This window comes from Heliconius melpomene, chromosome 15 (genome assembly GCF_056956725.1).
Source record: "Heliconius melpomene rosina isolate 202511_hmr_F chromosome 15, ASM5695672v1, whole genome shotgun sequence".
NCBI classification, from domain to species: Eukaryota; Metazoa; Arthropoda; class Insecta; order Lepidoptera; family Nymphalidae; genus Heliconius; species Heliconius melpomene.
Genome location: NC_140403.1, coordinates 8,680,725 through 8,698,565, shown reverse-complemented (window position 1 = coordinate 8,698,565; position 17,841 = coordinate 8,680,725). Strand labels below are relative to the sequence as shown.

The following is a 17,841-nucleotide window of genomic DNA, read 5'->3' as shown; positions in this document are numbered from 1 at the left end:
TTATCTAGACTGAAATTATAGTTTACTGTATAACATTCTAATAAATAATTAAGGAGATGTCACTGATTCGAAATGACCTAGCCTACGAGTGGTATAGTATGACCGACGCGAACGGGCAGATGACGTTGACGGATTTATAAATTTTCACACATTTTCGAACTATTGTTAATTTTTATGTAATTATTTGCTGTTTATAATTAATTTAAAGTACACTTTGGTTCTCTTATTATTTTATTTGATATTGCCCGCTAAAATTATCCTATTTAATGTAGAGAATTGTTTAGTTATTTCATAGAGTCGATATCTACGAGTATGTACGCACGCACGGAAACTTTAGGTACTTTTTCTAATATTAAGAATATCCTTTAGTTACTTTTACTCCTTTTGTTGGTTCATTTCAATAACTAAGATAATTTTTTCTAATAATATGTCTCTACTTATTATTCTTTTGATTATTTAAGCTTATATTTTGTTGCTAATTCTATTGAAAATTGAAAATAATTTCATGAATATATTTAACAAATATTCTTATAGTTGAAGCAGGCGTAGCCGCGTCCGGGCCCGCTAGTAATATAGATAAAACTATTGTTTTTTTGTCTGTTCACGTGAGAAATTACCTTTACTTTTGTATGGGATGCGGTTAAATTCAATTAGGGTGTAGGTACTAATATCCATAAAAGGTTTTTGAGTAATTTCGTTTAGTACTTACTAAGATATATATATAAAAATCTCTAAAAAAAACATCACGCATGCAGCAAGGTAGGCAGAGGGAGGTTAGAGTTAAGACACTCCGCTCCCCACTTTCCGCCGATTTCTAAAGGCATTGTGTGTTTAGTGGCGGAACTCAACACCGCACTCTGTCTCATTACCAGAGCGAGTAAAATGAAAATATTAAATATTTCATTTTCTCGGGCCGAAATCGAACCCAGAACCTGTTGCACACTTGTACCCCTGTGCCAGGATAGACGAAAGGACTCAATATTACACTACTTAATGCAGATAATGATAATTGGTAAAGGTAGATACTTTCACTTTAAAAACAATTTACACTCGAGACTGTGGGCGGTGCGCGTGGGCGGTTATTTATATTCAGATATTTGCGAGAAATTAACCGCTTAACTAATCTTACGATTGCACTTCTATTTATTATTATGTTAAAGTAAAAGTAAGTAAATAAGTGTTTTAATAAAATTTATTTTAAAGAGTAAATTATTACATGTCTTACTCTAAAACAAATATATAAATGTCGTCTCGAAACGCCTTAATATCAAATGTTTATGATGTTTTTTTTTAATTCACGCTGTATCCCGCACATAGGCATAGGGAACCTAGTGTTAAGGTACTCAGTTTCCTACTTTCAGCCTATTTTTCAAGATATTGCGTGACGAATGGTGGAACTCATTCCTCTTCAACTGTAGCGTATACTATAATCAAATACTGCGCCTATATTAAAAATTAAAAAAAAAAAGCAATTAATCTAGCAATATATAACTAAGAAACACATAATAAAAATTTAATATTAATTAACCAAAATGGCAACTTGATAAAAAGTAAGCACCTATCTATATTTATTACTTTTCCAAGAACGAATGCGGCAAAAACCCGCCCCAGATTCCGTAAGGTCGTCGCGGACGTCGCGCTGGCTCGTTAACAGATTGCCGGGAGATTAGCCGTACATAACTTACTTGTAATTAAAATTTCAGATGATAACATCTTATTTTACGAGCTCGCGGAGATTTTAAACATTTTTTTTTTTATTTTTAAAAATTTCACACTTTATACAGCCGCGTTAGCATGGATCTCCTAGTGTTATGACACTGTATTATTCGCTTTTTTTTGTGTGTGGATATTTAATTATTTCTCCTATTACATATATTTTTCGATCCACGCTCTACTAACAACAGGGTAGGCAGAAGGGAACCTATTTTTGAGACACTCCGTTCCTTCGTTGCGGTTTGTGTGGTAGAACTTAAACTGGTTATAATGATAACTAATATAATGTATAACTTGAAATAAACTGACTGATACTGTAATTATAGGTTCAAATTTCAAAGCATAGTTTCATAGAATTAGAGCTTTCGCCATCCAAAATAAAAAAATCTAAATAATGAAGTAAAACTAAATAACACAATGGAATTGTGTTTAGTTTTCCAAATAAATTATAAATATAAATATGTAGTTACAGAGAAACATAATATTATTACGGAAATACAAACATATAAATGTTTTTCTTGATGTATAAAGATAACTTACAGAATGAATAGTGTCATACACTCAAAACTGATAAGCATATGAAATAAACATTAATGTCCTCGTAACTTCCTTTTATATCTGACTCTATATAACAACCATAACAATTTATATTCAAAATAAAAGTCATATTTAGAATAAATAATACACTTATGTTACTTAAGTTATTACAGTAACAAATGAGAAAATTAAGTAAACCAATACTAATAAGAGAAAAAGCTTTTTTTTTAAATATTTTCTCTACCAAATTGTTTTTCTTTAAACGCACTAGCCAAGTTAGTGTCAAGAAAACCCTAGTGTTTAGTGTTTCAGCTAAGAACAGAAGAAGGTCAGAACCACACCACCTTCTCACGTTGGCTGAGACCTTAGCTGAAGAAACCACTACAGTATGTCGATATTGAAAATGCCAGTGATAATCGTATAACTGGCATTTTTCTTAGAACGCCCTAAGCAAGTTCAAAAATCCAAAAACCCTAGTGTTTAGTGTTTCAAATAGCAACAGAGGAAGGTCAAAATAACCAAAACCACCTCCTCACCTTGGCTGAGACCTTAGCTGAAACCACTGCAGTATCGATTATCAGTGTTTACTCTACAGCAGTCTACTCTAGGCAGCTGCGAACACGTGGCGCTATTTCCGTAGCGGGTCGACGTCCGGCGGCCTTGCCCCCTGCATTGCATTGATAAGAGTGACCACGAATTCGAAATTAGGATTGATAACGAGATAGTATTTTGTGTTGTTTTTCTTATATTTATTGAATAAAATTATTAAAACTTATAATAATACTTACCTTAATTACCTTAATTTTTTTTTTGTATCTTACACAATAAAAGTCCAGTTCATAATTTCATATCGTTTTGAATGAGTCGAGTCGAAAATGGTTGTCATATGTGTTTTATTAGCTTCACGCTGACGAAATGGGAAATGAAATATTTAATATTTTGCGTTTAATTCCGCCACTCTACTAAGTAATTAATGCCTCCAGAATTCGACGGAACATATTGAACGGAAGTGTCTTAATGGGAACGGAGTTACTCTTGACCATATTGAATTAAAGGATGGATCGATTAAATTTATACTAACATATAACTAATAGAAATATGCAAAACTGTACTAGTTATAAACAGCGAGGGTCTTCGTAAACAAAAATTGTTTTTATGAATGCTGATAAGACAGAAACGGGCTAAAAACACTTTTTTGTAGAACTTAATTTCACGTTTCATTTAGCAGTAAAACAACAATGAGTTTAAAATAAATAAATTAAAAGCAAAAAATCTTTTTTAGAAAAAGCTTTTATTTAAACGCTCTTAAAAGGAGAAAATAAAATTTGTCTTTTAAATTTTAACTATCAACTCATAACCTCATTGTACACAATTTATATGATCATAAAAGCTTGTCGCGCGATTTACTTGTGTAACTAAACTAATTTAATTATGTAAAATCTGCTAAGTTTCTATTTTTAAAGTTTGAATTTAATTAAATATTGATTAACGCGAGGTTATGAGTTATGAGTTGATAGTTAAAATTTAAAAGACAAATTTTATTTTCTCCTTTTAAGAGCGTTTAAATAAAAGATTTTTCTAAAAAAGATTTTTTGCTTTTAATTTATTTTTTACTTTTTAGCTACCACTGGCTAGGTTTCTCACACTAGATGTCTTATTATTTTTCTAATTATTTTCGGCAAGTTCTTTCATTTGATACCCGTATTGCAGATGTGCATAAATAATAACTATTCCGCCATCTTAGATGTTCCGTCATATTGGGTTTAGAAAAACGTCACATTATTTTTCGGGTTACTCTCAACGAGCCCTTTTAATAGATATCCATATTGTCGAAGTAAGCTAAAAATAACTATTCGGCTATCTTGAACGGTTCGCCATATCGGATTTAGAATAACGTTACTTCATTTTTCCAGTTGCTCTTAAGAATCCCTTTCATTTGATGTCCATAATGTACAAGTGCATCAAAAATAACTATTCTGTTACTTTGGATGGTCCGCCATATTGGATTTAGAATGACATTACGCTATTTTTCGAGTTACTCTCAACAAGCCCTTTCATTTGATACCCTATTATACAAGTTCATGAAATATAACTATTCCGCCACCTTGGATGGTCCACCATATTGTATTTAGAATTAAGTCACAAACCTTATCGTGCATTGTCATCCAAACCAAACGTGTATACAAAATTTCAGCTCAATAGTACGAACATACCTTTCATTATATGAAAGCACAAAAAACTTGAATCGTGTCAATTCTATTGGATTTTAAGTGATGTCACATTATTTTTCTAATTGTTCTCGGCAAGATCTTTCATTTGATACGCATATTGCAGAAGTGTATAAATAATAACTATTCCGCCATCTTAGATGTTCCGCCATATTGGATTTAGTATAACGTCACATTATTTTTTTAGTTACGGTCAACGACCCATTTCATTTAATATCTATATTGTGGAAGTAGACTAAATAGATACTCGGCTATCTTCAATATCCTCCTTGTTGGACTTAGAATGACAACACATTATTTTTCGAGTTGATCTCAACGAGCCCTTTCATTTGATACCCATATTGTAGGAGTACATTAAAAATAACGATTTCGCCATCTTGTATGGTCCGCCATATTAGATTTAGAATGACGTCACATATTTTATCGTGCATTGTCATCCAAAATAAACGTGTATACAAAATTTCAGCTCAATCGGTTGACGATATCTACTTCAAAATTGAGCTCTAAGATTTCACCTGAACCCACATACATACATTGCAAGTTAAATAAAATCTTTTAAAATAGTGTTTTCTTTTTCAATAACAAATAAAATAAATCTAGATACATTTTTATACTAAATCTAGATATTATTATATAATAGAGCAAAGTTCATTGAAATTATAACGTTGTACTACCCCAGTAGTAGCCAACTCTCAGGACCTTGACGATGACATTAATATGAATTGATAAGCTCCCAGTTTATCTCAAAAGCAGCTTCCAAAGTTAGTGAAAGTTGAATTATTTATACGCTTTCATCATTCATATAATGAGTTAGATTTGGAAGCCAGTCGCGGCGCAGAGGAACAAATGACTGTAAACATGACTGGTTGTGGGTTCGACCCCCACTCGAGGTAATGAAATATTTCTTTAAATTTATATTTTCATTTCTTCGCTCTGGTATCGAGGTACCACTTAACACGCAATGCCTTCAGAATTCGGCGGAAAATGGTGAACGGAGTGTTTTAACATTAGGTTCCCTCTATTTAACCTGCTGTCTGCGGGATACAGCGTGAATGTGACATATAATTTAAATTTAATCATGTTTGTACAAATTAAACTATTTTTTCATCACGTAATACTTTTTACTTTCATTAAATTTCTACTTTTTATCTTTGGAAAGTGATGAAATAAAAAGATAAAAGTGTTCTTAATTTACTTTATAAAATATTAATACGAAGCTCAATTTAAATTTGTTATGTAAGAAAATATTAATATGTTGTAAGAAACTTTTTATTGCAAGAATAAAATATAAGATCGATGATTTTTTATTTTCACTCACTTAAAAAAAAACATGTAATAGGTGGGTACTCAGTCGACAAATGATAGAAATTCTACTTTGATTACATTTTTCTTATTTTTAACCGACTTCTGTAAGAAAAGGAGGTTATCAATTCGACTGTATTTTTTTTTTCTTTTTTTTTTTTATTTTTTTTTTTCAAATAAAACGCTTTAGAAAAGTTAACACAATTTACACAACTACTTTAGATAAAACATGTTGATACCAACGTTTTAATAAATACGGCGGCGGCGTGTCGACGCGAGGCGAGAAATATTTCTATTTAACCTTTTTTTTAGCTTCACGCTGTAACCCGCACACAGCAGGGAAGTCAGAGGGAACCTTGAGTTAAGATTCCGTTCACCATATTCCGCCGAATTCTAAAGGCATTGAGTGACAGAACTCCACGCCGCATTTAGCCTCGACACCAGAGCGAAGAAATGAAAATATTAAAAATTTTATTTCCTCGAGTGGGAATCGAACCCATAACCTAACGCATTTCCAGTCACGCGCTTAACGCATAACATATAAATACTTTAGGATTATTGGTCTCATCTGGCCGACACATCAATGGGTTGACGAAACAGCCATTCACACTATACCATAGCTGAGTCGGTGCCTTTGTCTTATTTACACTTGTGTAAGAAGAATTACTATCAGCAATCTTAAAGAATGTAAATAGAAATTTAAGTTATATATTCCGCATTCCGTCCGTCTGTATTCTGCACACAGCAGGGTGGACAGAGGGAACCTAGTGTTAAGGCACTCCGCTTTCCACTTTCCGCCGAATTATGGAGGCCTTGCGTGTTGAGTGACGGGATTCAACGCCGCGCTTGAAGAAATGAAAATATTAAATATTGCTATTTTTTCCTGTCGTAAACCTCTCGCGTTTACAGTCACACGCTTATTTGTGCATCTGCACCACGAATGGTCTCGGTTTATATTTAAAAAGTTAATATATTTCTTATCTAATTATACATATCCTACCGTTAACTTTTTAAATGAGACATTTAATTTAAACTCGATAATTTATTTTAATCTGTAACAAAAAAAAATATACAAAATAATATTATATAATATACGTACCATAAAATCAATAACGGCCACCCATATAATCTGAAACAGTAGAAAAAACAATTTATTAATATAAATAGTCTCAAAACGCAACTGTTAGGTATTTAAATTTTTAAACATTTGTATAAAATATTATCGGAACCTGTGTGTGACTTTTGATAGAACTTCCTAAAGACATTTCCCAAAGACAAGGCAGAGGGAACCTAAGAACCCAGCGCTAAGGTACTCCTTTCTCCATTAAAATACATACTTCCGTTGGCCATTTGCAGCCGAATAAAGACCTTTTATTGAACATATTTAAAAAAGAAATCTGCTTGAATCATAATTACTGATTAAATAAATTAATTAATAAAATAAACATTATAAAAATAATGTAATTCTATTTCCACTAATGTCTGTCAGCCTTGGCCCGCTAGCTCAACGGGTACAAGTTGCACTAACATGGCAACGGCAATGAACTCTCTTTCAATAAATTATTAGTGATTCGTATTAAGTTCTAATGATATGAATAAAGAAAACGGAGTGTCTTGACACTTGATTTTTACCTACTTTTACGAATCACTAAATGTATATTATATATATTTTTATTTTTATAATACTTTGCACTATTTTAAACAAACAAGTGTGTCCTACTTTCCACGTTATGTCATCAAATTAATTATTTAATGATGATTATGAGTGATGAATGGCATATGTTACAAAAATAAAACAAGCATTTTTTAAAATATTAATTAAGAATATTTCTAGGCATCATAAAATCACTGTTACTTTTGGTCATTAATTTCAACATTTTTTATATAAAATATATTTCGATACGACACAATCCCAAAAACTTCTACAATATAAAATTGATACGTCGCGGCCCAATGGCACAATAGAGCGAATGCAAACGAAACGGTTGTCGGTTCAATTTCTATTCGGGTGAATGTAATATTTAAAATTCTCATTCCCTTGCTCTGTAAACGAGACAAATTGCGGCGTTGAGTTCAGCCTAGAGTACGTACGAGAATTCGGTGGAATGTGCAAAATGGAAGTGTCTTAATGGGCACGGAGTGTCTCAACACTAGACATCCAGGTTACACAACACAAAACGAATACAGCTACAAAAGACATATAACAATACATCAAACTAGCTTCGTGACATACGATTTCTCACGGTACACGCGGGGCAAGGCTTTCAAGGTGTATATACCTTCATACATTCAAATATAACAAACAATATATCGCGACGACCCATTTACATGTGCATGACCATTGATCATCGCAATACTGCCTGAATCTAGGTTACCTACATTTTTATATTATATATATATTTATATATATTTTACTTTTAAAGCACTAAACAAAGGTATAAAAAATGGAGAATAAAACAGTCGCTAGTGCTACTCCTATAAAGTAATAAATTGTAAAAAAATATCAACTTTTGTATTATTATGACAGTGAAAGCTTTTTCATTGTTCAACTTTTGTGGTTGCTCTAAAAATAGAATCGGTTGTAAATTAGAAATATTAAAAAGTGACTTCGTGACCAAATAGGCAGTCGTGGTGCTAGGAAACAAGGGTGTGACTGTAACGCGACGGTAGTGGGTTCGATTCCCACTGGAGGGAACGAATTATTATTTATTCATATTTTCATTTCTTCGCTCCGCGGAAAACAAAAGTGGGAAACGGAGTGTCTTAACACTAAATTCCCTCTAGAAGTCCACTAGAACTCTTAGTGTGAGGGATTCAGCGTGAAACTGATTTAATATATATTTCAATGTAAAAGTTTAAATGTATTTTAAAATTTTACTGGTTTAAAAACAGTTTTTCGTAAGTTAAATTGGGTCAAACAGATGTGCGTCTCGCAGCTCGCTATATAAAATAAAAGCTATTAAATAACTACTGAATATTGCCCGGTTACGTAAAGATGGCTAGACGGTTTCCAATAAAATATGGCACAAATACTATTTTTTTATTAGTAACTTAAATAATAGAATATTTTTTTTAACGTGTGGTCCATTTCTGACAATGATCTATAAGAAAATCATAAAAGTCTTAAATTTTCATTAAATATGTGCGCGACAAATGGACGAATAACTCTATATCAACCCAACCGATTTTGATAATTCTTTTTTTATTGGAACCCTTTCAATACATCAAGGGTAGTTTGATAAGTTTGGTTAGGTTGTCATTATGGGATCTGGTTGAATTTGAACAAGTCGTTTTTTTTTGTTAAATATCATAATTATTAAACTACTACAAAAGTATTCAATATATCAATTACTATTCGTATACGATGACTGCGGTCAGCTGTACCAATGTCAACCGCAACGGACGTGTCGCTGTGACGATGATCTTCACAAGTTTACAATAAACGGTATAAAATAGTATCATTGAGCGGTCTCGGTGTGTAATGGGTATGATATGTTTAACGCTACGCAACGAGAACTTAGATGTGGTCGGATATCTATGTAATATAAATTCTTCTGTTGTTGAGTTCGTAGAAACATGGGCGTAGGTATAGGGCATGGTCTGTGCCCACCCCATTAATATAACAAACAAAAAATAGCTTTGTAAAAAATCTTTACACAAACATATAAAGTCGCTATATACGGATATATGTATATACGTATATTATTCCCTCGCGCTGGTAAGAAGACAAAGCGCGGCGTTAAGTTCCGTCACTCAACACGCAATGAGCATAAGAATATTGGTAAAGAAACACATTATAAAGTATTTTAATTTAAAAATCACCCAAAAGTATAAAAAATATATATAAAGCAATACCTATACCAACCCATTTAATACAATTCCAACAATGGTTTATTATGCTCAATGCTTTTACCTTCTATAGAAATTTCAGTTACAAGGCATTCAATTTCGCGTGACTGCCATATGACGTGAAACCGTGAAATATTTCATTCGTCAAATACGTCCACATTCAGGTTATAGGTGACTGAACTACCTACGTTCTCTGAATGCAAAAGTTATTAATTCATTATATGTTATTTATTTTGTAGTTTATTTAATATATTATGATAAAATATTTATCTATAAAATAATATAAAATGGAAATATATAAAATGGATAATCAGACTATGAGTAGAGATGTCTGAAAATGTCTTAACAATAGGTTCCCTTAGCCTACCCTGTTATATGTGCAGTACAGCGAGGAAGTTAGAAATGATTGAATAAATAATTAATATTGCTCCTGCTACCAGCTGGAATATAAAAAGAAAACTCATTTCTTTCTCCACTTTCACATAAGGAAAGCCCTGTTTTACAAATAAACTTTGCATATTTAAATGAATCGATACTAAAGCAAAAGAAACAAAGGCAACCCACTTCGGGATTCGAAGTACCGACCTACTCACCCACATGTAGGTGTCATCTGTTCAGTCAATGCTTAAAAACAAATTAAAAATTTAACGATTACCTTTCGTTGTTTCGAAATTTAAATACAATAAAACTTAGGTACATAAAAGAGAAGAGATATTGGGACATAAGTGGGGCATTGTAGGTTTATCTTTTGGAAAGTCATGTACTTATTTATTACTTACGTTTAAAATAAATCATAATAAATAAGTAAGTAAAGTTAGCGAAATTTTAGCCTCGTCAACGGACCGAAGAAATGAGAAGAAATAAAGATACACCTAGAGTCTTTTGAAAGGTAGTGTAGCTATATTATCTTTTATTATTCCAGTAATATAAGCAATGGATAGTTTGAAATACCAAATATAAACAATTTAGTAATACACAATGACCTAATACACCAGACAATACAATCATTGTACAGCTCCTTGTAATACATCCATGAATAATAGGGGTCGTCCACATATAATGGTAAATCCAGTTTTATGTAAACAACTTGGCTCTGTTAGGCTTTGGGATTAAATTAATATATAAAAATGATGTAAAAGTCTTTTTTCATCTAAGATATAATATATATGTTTATGTAAGAAATAGGCCATGAAGCGACATTGAAAAAGTAAGTGATTACATAAAATACCACTTCCATTTTTTTTTTTTTAAATATCAGGACAGGTAAAGGGATTTTAATATTTGCCAGCATCTCTATCTATATTTAACTTAACATAGATTTTTGCAAACTAATTGACATAGGTTTTTTTATTTGATAAAAAAGAAGGAAGGAAAGAATATATAAGTAACTATTAATTGTATATAAATATTAAGACAAGTTTATTACGAGAATAAAAATGTTAGATCAGGTTAGTCACCTACATTTTACACTTCTAAAGTATAAAAAGGTTGAAAAAAAAAGAGCTAGTAGGTACTTGTAAACAACGAAATGTATAAGGATAAAACGAATTTAATTAAAAATGAATACAAAATAAACTGCATTAAAGCACTATGCGGAAAAACAGATTCAATGACGTCAGACGATGATTTTGATATTTCCTATTTTTTACTTCGATAGACACTAAGAATCGAAATGGAAGTTTGAAAATTGCTTATTTCACGCTTTTTCCCGCGGAATAGTGTAGCGGGGAAGAAGCTAGTGTTAAGACACTACTTTCTCAATTAAATCAAATGTAGTCAAAAAATTATATGATTGTTATAGATAGACAGCTTATTTGCTATACTTTAGAAGATAATAGTGGCCCACTTGTGGCTTCGCCCGCTTATTCAACACTATAACAAATTTTCTCATCTCTATTACTTTCGTGATCTAAGAACGTAATAAGTCAGTTAAAACCAACCATATAGTTATAAGAGAATCAAAGTTAAACATCGCTTTCTAACAGGATAAAAGACTAGTCTTTTGAGTACCAATATAACATACGTGATTAACATACCGTTGACCTGGAACACAATGACCTGAACTCATGTTACTCTTATAAGACTTCTAATAGACTTAATGTAATGTAGTGGAAGTAATTCTGAATCTTATTATATCTTGATTTATCGTTGGCTTTTTTTCTCAATATTCCGCCTATGGCAGGGAAGGCAGACGGAACCTAGTGTTAAGGCACTCCGCTCCCCACTTTTCTCCGCTCGTGGCATAGCGTGTTAAGTGGCGAAACTCACCACCGCGCTTTGCCTTCTTACCAGAGAAAGGAAATGAAAACATTTAATATTTTATATCCTCGAGTTAGAATCGTATCCAAATATTTAACGGAGAAATAGAAGAAAAATGATTTAATATGTTTCAAAATTAATTTGTATATAAGCAGTATCATACAATATCTATAATTGTAGTTTGTAAAAATAAACCGTACACACTTAACCTCTAACTAAAGTATAAAAAAACTAACAAGTGCTTGATAACTTTGAATAGATTTGCAACATTCAAAAGGTCTCCTACAGCTTACATTGACCGTATAAAACACATTATAACCGAAAGGTCGGCCCGTAGGTCTGGACCCTCATACAGTTACGACAAAAGGCATAAAAGAAAACGAGGTTGCCGACAAAAAAAATCACGCAAAAACCACCCTTTCACATCTAACATGAGTCAAATCTTGAAGATACAAGGTCGCTTTTTAACTGTATAACCTGAAACTGAAAAAAAAAGAATCGCAATACAAAGTTGTGAGCATTTTTATAGTTGTACACACTTGGGTATGGAAATTTTAAGTTCAGATTGGTTTCTAAAAGAAGATTGTCCAATTAATTCATTTGTTCGGACGTAAAACTCCCACGTATCCCAGATCCCCATCGAGGGATCAACAGTACCTAGTCTTAAAAGGTCAACCTTATTTCTACTGAAATAGGGTGTATACTGTGTGTGTGGAGAGAAGCAAAAAATTATGCAACAGATTATATTCAAAATTCAATCTTTTGTATAAAGAAATATGGTCGTTTATTATTTAGTGTTGAATAATGTCTTGAAATTTTGCAATGTCCTAATTCAACATTATTATTTGCAATTAGATAAGATTTTAGGGCAGACAAGGCGGAAATATGAACGTGTGTTTGACTTTGCTTGCAAAGTTATTTATAATCTACATACCTACTAAAAAACGATATCAAATTATTTATTTCTAAAAAAAAAATTACTAATGACGCAAATGACTAATTACTAATCAGGCCTATGTCAAGCAGTGGACGAGGACAGGCTGATGATGATGATGATGAATGACGCAAAATAACCTACATTTCAATATAGTGAAAAAAGTATTTATTCATTTATCATCTATATATATATAAAATCGAAAGGTCACTCACTCATCACGAAATCTCAGAAAGTACATGTGCTAGGAATCTCAAATTTTGCATAGGAGTTCCTTGTAGGACATAGGTGCTCGCTAAGACGGGAATTTGCAATATTCGACTTCTAAGGGGTTGTTTTTGGGGTCGAAAGTTTGTATGAAAATTCGTTACTACAAATGCTAGGTAGGAGTGTCAAATTTTGCATAGACGTCACTAGGACGTAGTCATGGAGACAGAAATTAATAATAACATAGTTCACGCGGGTGAAACCGCGAGCGGGCCGCTAGTTACTAATATATCTACTATAGAATATATTCTATCTATTTTAGACATAGCAAATAACATAACGTTTATGGTTAATTTTTTGTAACCACATCCGGAAATAAGTTATTTTTAAAATATTAACATTTTTTCGAATGAAATTTGAACCCAGAAGAATTGTGTAGGTGGCAGTGAGGTTTAATGATAAGATTTTATTACTCTCTTTATACAGCCGATAAGCAACTGTTTTTGGACTTTTAAACTTTATTGAAATTTTAGTACTGTTTTAAGATTTTAAGTAAGAGATAATGACAATTGAATGTAAATTTTTTTTAGCTTCGCACTCACGCATGTAACAGGGTAGGCAGAGAGAGCCTGGTATTCGAATCTGAATAGAATATCGAATATATCGAATTCTGGTTCTGTTGAATGGTGAAACTCAACGCAGTCTTTGCTTCAACACCAGACCGAAAGAATGAAAATATTAAATATTCCATTGGTCCGAGTGGGAATAGAACCCACAACCTGTGGCGTTTACGACACGCTTGTGCCCCTACGACAGGACTAGCTCAGATAAAAAATATTCTTTCTCAAAATATTGATCAGAACAATTAAATTAAATTAAAATAAACAAAACAAAAACGTGAAAAACATCTCTACAATAATCTTACTTTACCATCCAATAACTCTAGATAACGAATATCGTAAGAAACCCAATATTTTCAGCCCCAAAATTTAATTCCCTTACTTTAAACTTCACAAAAGTCTAATAAAATGTATAATACATATAATAATTTTATCTGAAATCCCAAAAACGCGTAAAGCAGTTAAAACGATATTTCTATGCGACGAGCAATAGCATTATAGTAGCGGGACGGATCTTGCGTAACTGGCACGCCTTGGGGTGACCAGCCAGGCAGGACCTCCGTCTGTTCTCGGTTTGTTTCTACGTACGGAGGTGAAGAGTGAAGGCATGAGGGGTGGTAGCCCTCCTAGGGATCACAGATAGCTGGTCGGCTGAAGGTTCCGGGCCACAGCTCAGCGCGCAGCCTCCGCTGTATCGAACGACCGCGCCCCACGTGCTCCATTCACCGGCTTACCACGTGTCAGTGGGATTATATAACAGTGAATTATTTTTTTTTTTTTTGTATTTAATTTTGTATTTATTTAATGTTGTTATAAAATAATAAATTATAAAATTGTTCTACTACATTTTATAATATTATCTATATATTACATTTATTTTAATTAAGAACTGATACAAGTAATGTTTAAAAATGCATATTGTTATGAACTTGCGTTTACTTTCAACAAGGTTGCTATATTAATATGTATAGTAAAATAATTTCTACGTGGTATGCACGTACATTGGCATACCATTACTTACATAGTATGTAAGTATATGTTTTGGTACAAGTATTATTAAATGTAACTTATAATATTATGATGAAATATGTGAATTCATTACAAAATGTTTTCCTACATTAATTCATCAAGCTAAGATTCATGAACATGATAGTCATGGGTTCGATTCCCATTCGGGGAAATTAATAATTATTTATAAATATTTTAATTTCTTCGCTTTGGTAACAAGTCAAAAAGCGCAGAGTTGAGCTCCGCCACTCAACACGCAATACGTCGAAAATTCGGCGAAAAGTGGGGAACGGAGTGTGTAAGCACTACAGAGTGAAACTGAAAAAATCATACATATTATGTATTTTTGTCTGTATGTATACGAGTATGAATGTTTGTATATGTATGTATTTATTTATTAAAAAACTGCTGGGGTAGGCCTTAAAATTTTACTTTAAAATTATTTCTGCATGAAATTTTAATCCGCCTTTATTACTTTATCTCCCCTACTATATACAAGATACAGCGTGACGCTAAAAAAAGAAAAAAAACATTGCTTTGACAATGTTCTGACAGTAAAGCTGAAAAATATAACAATTAATTAACATAATAAAATTACACAGGTTATTAACGAGAACACTTGAAGAGATGTACCTATAAATTCGTAACATTTTCTCTCAATGTCAAGTGAACGTCGAATATTGCGAATACAGATCGAACACTCGCAAATGTCAAGAGGTGCTCGTCAGTATTCGAAAGCGCTATTCTTTATTATATTGTTGTTACTTAGGATGAGTTCACTTCACACTAAATTAATTAAAAAATTAGCTTCACGCAGCATCCCGCAAGCAGATGCAGGCTAGGCAAAGGGAACTTTGTGTTAGAACACTCCGTTCCCCACTATCCACCGAATTTTCGAGGCGTTGCATATTGAGTGGTGGAACTAAACGCCACGGTTTGCATCATTAATACGCTCATCTCAGGAACCTATGCCTCCTCCAGTTATCCTGTACGCTCGTATACTTGGTCCTTTCCATAAAAAAAAGTTGCATAGTTAATCCATCGAGGAATACTTTAAGTTATATAACATCATATTTTTTTCCCACTTTACCCTGTGGAAATGCAAGGAAAGCCGCATGTAAAGATTAGCTTAAATATTTTTAATACTGACCGACACATGTTGCATATCCCGTTACACTTTCAACATCCATAAGTTATTTCTAAGTCAACCAATGCTTCTATAAATAGTAGGTAAATCAAAAGCCACAATCAGAATAATCAACCAAGCCTTAGCCAGCCAGGGACGTCCTCGAGAGAGCTCGAACGCATCAACCTCACAGATGACGCTAGCTCCAGTCCCTATCCTGCTCCAGTTCTGTACTAATGAATTGCAACGGAAACAATGGTGACAACGCATATCCTATCCCGATTGTGTGGTTTGTTCTTTATGGAATTACCAGTAAATGATATTGTCATTTAATGAGAACATCATGATAAACGGTTTATCTTTTTAAAATTTATAAATCCATCTGGTGCATTGGAACAATCTCTGTTAGAATACGAAATAGTTGTAGATTCGATTTCCACTTATTAGTTTATAATATATAGTAGAGAAAACAATATAATTTTCTTCTGGTAAAACAAAAGCCGGTGTTGTTTTTCGCTTCCTAACACTATGACTCCACTGGAAAATAATATATATATAAATATCCATACCTATATTATAAATTCGAAAGTAACTCTGTCTGTCTGTCTGTCTGTCTGTCTTTTACGCAATCAGGGCCAAACCGCTAATTTAATTGTGATAAAATACTCATATAGAGATACTTGGGGGTCTCGGGATGAACATAGGTTATTTTTTTTCTCATATTTGTAATATTTTGGATATATTTTTATTCTTATTAATTTGACATGCAATTTATTCCGCCATGTTAATAACAACCGTCGTTGCTAGGCAACGATTTGCAAAGTTTGTTGTTAGAAAACGTCACCCAAAATGAGCTTGCTTAACGCATCTCTATTGAAAACTGAAAATAATTTCATAAATATATTTAATAAATATTCGTATACTTCAAGCGGGCGTAGCTGCGTTCGGGTCCACTAGTAAATATATATATTAAAGTTTTGCAATTAGATATTTAAAAGAAAAGCTGACAGAAAAGTAATCTTATTTACTTTAAGCTAAAATATGACATTTAGAATATATTTAACTTAAAACCTTTTAAATTCCAAGCATAATATACAAAATAAAAACAAACGGACAGCCGACACTGTACCTACCTACTGTGCGAGCAAACAAACAAAACGAATCTGGAACTTCTCATTTTTCATTCACTGCTGTACCAGATTTACACAGAAGTGACCGGCTATAAAATCACAGTGCAGAGCCACCTATATTAAGTTTCACAGTTTATAACATTAAAGATTTAAGAAATCTTAATAAATGTTTCTTTTTAACTTTACATTGTATCTCGCAATAGCAGGGTAGGCAGAGGGAACCTGGGAACCTAGTGTTAAGACACTCCGTTCCCAATACGAGGCTTGTTCTTTGCATTAGATTTGATGTGAACATAAAAATAAAACACCTATAATATTTAAATTCCATAGTTTCATTAAACAATTATCTATCATTTTTTTTTCAGCTTCACCTGTAGCAGGGTAGGTAAACGGAGGCTAGTGTTAAAACACTCCGCTCCTACTTTCTGCCGCGGTTTACCATGACACTAGAGTAATGAAATAAAAATATGAAATATCTCATTTCTTCGAGTGAGGATCAAGCCCACAACCTGTCACCATTACAGCCACACGCTTGTGCCCCTGCGCCACGACTGGCCCCAAATATCCAACAAATTGGCCTTAATTAAAAAATAATAAATGTTCCAACGCAACGATTCGAAATTTTTTAATAGTAACTTGTTCATTTATTGTACGACAGATTTACACAGCGGAGGTCGGCCATAAAGCCACGGATCCCAGGCGCCGAAAGGTTTATTAGGTACACGAGACATATTTTAAATAACCTGTTTTATCTTTCAAAGGTTTCGAGTTAAGTGAAATTTATTATATGACAATTAATATGTCAGTAATGTAAGTAATATATGTATAGGTATAATCAGTTTCAATATAAAGAACTAAGGAATAAGAACACAATGAATTGTTAATATTGTAACTATTTATCTCGTTTTCGCCGTTTAAATATTGTAAT

General features: G+C 32.7%; 1 protein-coding gene across 1 annotated transcript in view; it reads right to left on the bottom strand.

Moving 5' to 3' along the window:
• The window catches only part of LOC146531629 (protein tweety-like), a 79,949-nt gene that overhangs the window by 34,334 nt on the left and 27,774 nt on the right, over nucleotides 1-17,841 (bottom strand). The window contains exon 2 of the mRNA XM_085198760.1: nucleotides 6,880-6,909. The gene's annotated coding sequence lies outside the window, so the exon portion shown is untranslated. The remainder of the gene's footprint in view (nucleotides 1-6,879; nucleotides 6,910-17,841) is intronic.